The sequence below is a fragment of the Salvia miltiorrhiza genome, chromosome 4 (genome assembly GCF_028751815.1).
Source record: "Salvia miltiorrhiza cultivar Shanhuang (shh) chromosome 4, IMPLAD_Smil_shh, whole genome shotgun sequence".
Taxonomy (NCBI): domain Eukaryota; kingdom Viridiplantae; phylum Streptophyta; class Magnoliopsida; order Lamiales; family Lamiaceae; genus Salvia; species Salvia miltiorrhiza.
The window spans coordinates 45,364,237-45,370,236 of NC_080390.1; the positions used below are offsets into that span (position 1 = coordinate 45,364,237).

Consider the following 6,000-nt stretch of genomic DNA (forward strand, 5'->3'; position numbering starts at 1 on the left):
AAAAATGTTAAAAAAGAAGAAGAAGAAATGTAAAAAGATTAAGGGGTTTTCGCAAATAAAATTATAAATTATCTCGAATTTGTAATTTTAACGTGACTTTTTGAAGTGTGGCGAAATAAATCACCTTCTTTTTAATTTTTGCAATTCCGTCCACCTAATTTTTTTCGGTCGCCAGAATGTTGAATGGGAACTTAATTACGTAGATTAGCAAAGACGTACGTCGTTTTTGTTAGGCATAAACTATGTTGTTTCGTATAATTTTAATTAAAATTTTCTTCAAATTATAAAAGCAATATCCTATATTTGCACCATAATTTTCAATACCCAATAATTTTATAGAAAATAACGTCGTAACATGAATATTATGTGGCAAACTAATCCACATAAATTCCAACTCAACAATCCGACGACCAAAAAAAATTGGGGGGGATGAAACTACAAAAATTGAAAAGATGGTGATTTAATTTGTCACACTTCAAAAGTCACGTTAAAATTACAAATTTGAAATAATTCATGATTTTATTTGCCAAAACCCCAAAGATTAGTAACTGGTAATGCATGGGAGAGGCATACCAAATTAAAGAATTTTAACTTTTCCATTTATTACGATGACACATGACATTTTAATTGGAACTTTAAATTATTTTTTATTAAAAAGGTTGAGTTAGTATAGGTTGAAAATGTACTAATTCAATATACATGAAATCTCGCACAAACAATAGTTAGAACATGCAGAGACATAATGACAATAAGTATACTTGAAAACGTAAATAACAAAGCACCAAGATTGGTTATCTAGTTTGGTGATAAAACACCTACATTTGGGGGGCCACGTTCTGAATGAATTATTCACTAAGAAGCTAAGATATACAAAGGACTTACACGCAAATACTCGATCTTTTTAGTCTCTATATCTTCCCAAAACTCCACCAAGGTGAATAATTGAGAGCAAGACAACAACTCACCCTCTAAGCATGAATGCTACACATTCACCACCTAAACCCAACAAAACAAACTTTCACCAATAAGCTGGTGCAATATATAAATGAATAAACCAACCAGCCATGCTTACAAGTTGAAATAAGCGAACTACAAGAGAGCACACGCACACATTGTATGCAGTGAATAAAAGGTACGAAAAATACTTTCAACAAGCAGTAGAATATAAATAATAGCGACAGCCTTTGTTAGGTCCGGAGGGTCTCGAATAGGTGTATGGGGGGGGGGGAAATACACCTATGGACTATTTTTCTCCTCTAAAACAGAGGGATCTCAAGATAGAGATCAAAATGAAACTTTACACGCAAACTATGACGCTTGTTAACTGAAAAGAGTTTTGTCCAAACAGGGTTGACGACTGATACTGAAAACTCTTCAGTAAGGAGTTATCAGTTAAGTTACTGGAACTTAACTGATGCACGTAAGGGCTTCAGTCGAGTTTGCTAAAACAGAGATGATAACACTCTTCCTTACTATCAGAGGATAGATCAGTCAGACTGATATCATACGCAGCGGAAATAAACTTAGTTTCGTAATAGCCTTGGTTGAGCACGTTGTTAGTCTTAGGTTTCTCTTTGCAGTTATTCAGTATTCAGTTTATCAAATGAAACAACCCAAGTAATAATGTAAAACTAAAAGCTGTAAATAACACAGAGACTTTTACGTGGTTCGGAAAACACTTCCTACATCCACGGTCGGTTGATCAGACCAACAATCCACTCCGCAAGTGCTTAACTGGTGCACTGCAAACCGAACTGTGTGCTTGCCGGGTGCACACACTACTACAAAAGTTTACATACATAACAGTGAATAGATAACGGTTTTTTTCAAAAACCGTTATGTATGAGCGCACTTTTAGGAATAGATAACGGTTTTGCGAAAATCCGTTATCTATGTAGTGTTGTCTAAATGCATAGATAACGGTTTGAGCAAATGCGTTATGTTTTTGCGTTATCTATTAGTTGCATACATAACGGTATTACAAAACCGTTAAGCCACCGTTATCTATGATCATCTTTTATAACGGTTTATTAAACCGTTACGTATGAGCGCTTTGAAAATTGTTATGTATAAATATTTCTTTTTAATTTTTTAATAACTTATATTATGTCTGAATATGTTATATTCTTCCTCACCAATTTTCACCCCAAGAAAAACAAAGTTGCGTCCCGCCGTCTGAAGCTAGCAGCCGGGTCGTCCCGCCGCCCTCCACCACAATCTTCGTCGGACTGCTACTCAGCCGGAAATCATTATCTCCTGCTGTCCGCCGCCCTCTGCCACAATCTCCGCCAGATCTGCGATTCCAATCGCCGGCAACCAAGATGTCCACTCCGCATGTCGTCTTTCCCTTGCTGTCCAAAGTCACCGCCGCCGTGAAGAGCCATCAACGCGAAGCCTCCGCCGCTCTGCTTCTCTGCCGGAAACCATCTACTGGCTGCCTCCGCCGCTCTGCTGCTTTGCCGGAAACTGTCGACGACCTATTGTACATTTTTGATATGTAGTTACAAGGTATGATACGAACATGGAGTTACAAGGTAATAACGATTACTGATTTCTGAATTTTAAATTTTCCCCTATTTGAAACCCTAATTGAAAGCTGTGGAAGAAACATTTTCCCCCTTTCTGTTATTTTCCCTTTTCAATTTCCCCGTTGAATTCGACGCTTTGATAGTGTTATTTAGGGCTCAGAGGCTCCAATAATTCCAAGGCGATGCTCTCTTCTCTGCTGAACAAGAGGGAAAAGCTGCAAGACTAGCTCCGGAGTGTTGAAAAGCAGGTTGTTTAACCCTCTCTAATTATGAGATTTGGATTTGGTTTTGGTTTATATTCTGAAATTCGTGCTATATAAGTGGTTGAAATCAATAGATTACTTCACTCGAGTATTCAATAAATTTATTTTTATTTTATGCCAATTTCCTTGAACTTGATTCTCAACCACTTCAAAATTAATACTGATACTAGTTTTATCCAAAATTGTTCTCAACTGTAGAGTTAATTCCAGTTCATTTTTTGGTTGCTTTGTTTATTTTGGTTTTTTGATACTCAAACGTAAAGCTGTCGACTTTAGTCGATTATCCACTATAAATTTAATCTCGAATTTGATGAGATATTTTGAAATTTTCGTTTATTTGATTCTCAGCTCAAGTGTTGTTGTATTACATGTTGGTTGATCAAGATTTTGTAGTTGTTCTAAACCCGATGTTTTGGTAGAGACCATTATGTCCAAGGTAGCTCTTTCTATTTCCAAATGGCTCTCTTACTTTGGAAATTTTCTTTTGTTGGAGAAATTAAATATTTTTGAATTAATTTTGATAAGCTTCCGCATATACAGTCTCTTTGTATTCATGAAATGGTTACGCGAGCTTATAAGCATGTAGTTCGAGCTGTTATTGCTTCTGTTGAGAGCATGGATAACATGTCTGCTGCTATAGCCACAACATTAAATTTCTTGCTGGGGTCCTGCAATGCTTAAAGCAGCGATCAGACTCTTAAATTGCAATGGTTGCGGGCAATTTTGGAGAAAAGATTTGGTTGGAAATTGAAAGATGAACTACAACACTTGAGAAAGTTATCGATTCTGAGGGGTCTTTGTCATAAGGTACTATTTCTTGTTTATTTTCGTAACTTGGAAGGGTTTTATCGAATACCTCTTTCATAGGTTGGGTTAGAGCTGGTGCCTAAGGACTAAGATTTGGAATGCTCCACCCCATTCACAAATTCTGATATTATCAGCCTAGTGCCCATTTGCAAGGTAGGAGCACATCATGTAGCAAATGAGTTTATGTAGTTTCTAAACGATGGTTTCTTAGCGACTTTCTTCACTTCATGTTTACAGCGTGTAGGGTGCTCTTCTGCTGATGGGCGAACTCTACTTGAGTCATCCAAGATTGCTCTAGATAAAGGGAAGCTGGAAGATGCTGTGAATCATGGAACAAAGGTATTAATTTAGTGGTATATAATATAATTTGGTGCTCCACATTATCATTTAAGTCATGTTTTCATGACTCAACATTGAATTTGCATTATGTGAAACTAAAGGCTCTGGCAAAGATGATAGATGTCTGCGGTCCTTATCATCGTACAACTGCTAGTGCTTACAGTCTTCTTGATTGTGTGTACAGTTGGATGATGTTTAATATAACTCCTCAAGTTCATTGTTATCGGAAATTCTGTTGTATAGGCGACTATATATCAGCAGAAGGCATTGGATATCAATGAAAGAGAGCTGGGGCTTGACCATCCAGATACAATGAAGAGCTATGGGGATCTATCAGTATTTTATTATCGCCTTCAGCATATTGAATTGGCTCTGAAGTGAGTTGATACGATTCTAGATTGTTCTTTCTTGTCTCGATCTTTAACTTTGTTTTCCATAGTGCAATATCTTTCAAATATAGCAAATTCAGTTTAGAAACTGAATCTCATTTGTAAATTCTGTGCTTGTAGTTGTCTCTGTCATACTTTATCACCTAAATTCTTTAGTATTAATTGTTTTTGACTTTGGACAGATATGTCAACCGTGCATTGTTTCTTCTCCATTTCACATGTGGGCTTTCTCACCCAAATACAGCAGCTACTTACATAAATGTAGCTATGATGGAAGAAGGCATGGGAAATGTTCATGTTGCTCTCAGATATCTACATGAAGCCCTTAAGTGCAACCAAAGACTATTAGGAGCGGATCACATCCAGGTCTATTTTGCCCTTTCTATATCTCAATCATACAGAACACCATGTGACAGATATTAAAATATTAATTCAAATTTTAAAAGTGGTCTTCATCATCTAAAGGTCCTCAACAATTCCTAGGTTATAGCTGAAAACCAATCGTTTTCTGTTATTCCCATTCTGAGGAGCACAGAAGGCTTATTTTTCTTCTTTCAATTCCTAGGCTTGAAGAAAACATTAATCAAATTATTTTATTTTGATTTTTATTGTCTTGTGCAGAAAATGAAAGAAGAATTGAAAAGATTGAAAGATGAGAATACTACACTTACAAGAGATCATGTATGCAGTTATTACATCAGTTAGTACATATGCAATGATCATATGTACTTGATACTTGGTTCATTTGGATGGTAATGTATGAATATTTTGGATGATATATAATATTGTTATTGGTGATTTTATCATTTTGTTGTTTTAAAGTTATTTATTTATTTCTTGAGATAAATAACATAAAAATCGAGAAAAAATATTAAATATGCTAGTTGTAGTTGAAATACATAACAGTATAAAAAGTACAAAAAAATCGTTATGTATTTCTATCAAAGATAACGGTAAAAACCGTTATAAAAAGTAAAAAAAACTGTTAACTATGATAGAAAAAAAATAAAAAAAATACAAAACATAACGGAAAAATCCTCATACATAACGGTAATAAATCGTTATGTATAAGCATTATAGATAACGGTTTCATACCGTTATGTATAGAAAAAAAACTATTAACTATGATAGGAAAAAAAAACAAAAAAATACAAAACATAACGGAAAAATTCTCATACATAACGGTATAAACCGTTATGTATAATCATTATAGATAACGGTTTCATACCGTTATGTATAGAAAAAAAACTGTTAACTATGATAGGAAAAAGGGCAAATTGCATGAAAATACCCCACTTTTTTTCAAATTTGATTTTTTGACAAACTTTTTTTTTGTTGCAAAAATTTGAACGAGCTTTCAATTTGTTGCAATGTCCGGCCCGTTAAATTTTCGGGCCAAATGAATGCCAACGTGGCATTAAAAATGCCACATCACACTCACAAACCCCCCCACGTCACCCTCTCTCCCTCTCTCTCTCTCTCTCCACGACCTGTTTCGCCCCCCTCCAAATTCTCCCATCGTCTCTCCCGCTCCCTACTTTTCTCAAATCGCCGGTTCTCATCGTCTCTCCTGCTTCCTCATTTTCTCAAATCGCCGGTCGCCGTTCTTCTGAGAACAAAACAGGTAGTGGTGTCCAAATGGAAACCAGTGCCGCCGCCTGAGAAAATGGGGTG

At 35.8% G+C, this 6,000-nt stretch overlaps 1 long non-coding RNA gene across 1 annotated transcript; it reads left to right on the top strand.

The window, feature by feature from the left end:
* The first annotated feature begins 4,076 nt into the window (after positions 1-4,076).
* Positions 4,077-4,637, top strand: LOC131023731 (uncharacterized). Its single transcript, XR_009101512.1, has 2 exons — positions 4,077-4,314; positions 4,509-4,637. It is a non-coding gene; the product is annotated as an uncharacterized LOC131023731 (long non-coding RNA).
* Positions 4,638-6,000: the final 1,363 nt, after the last annotated feature.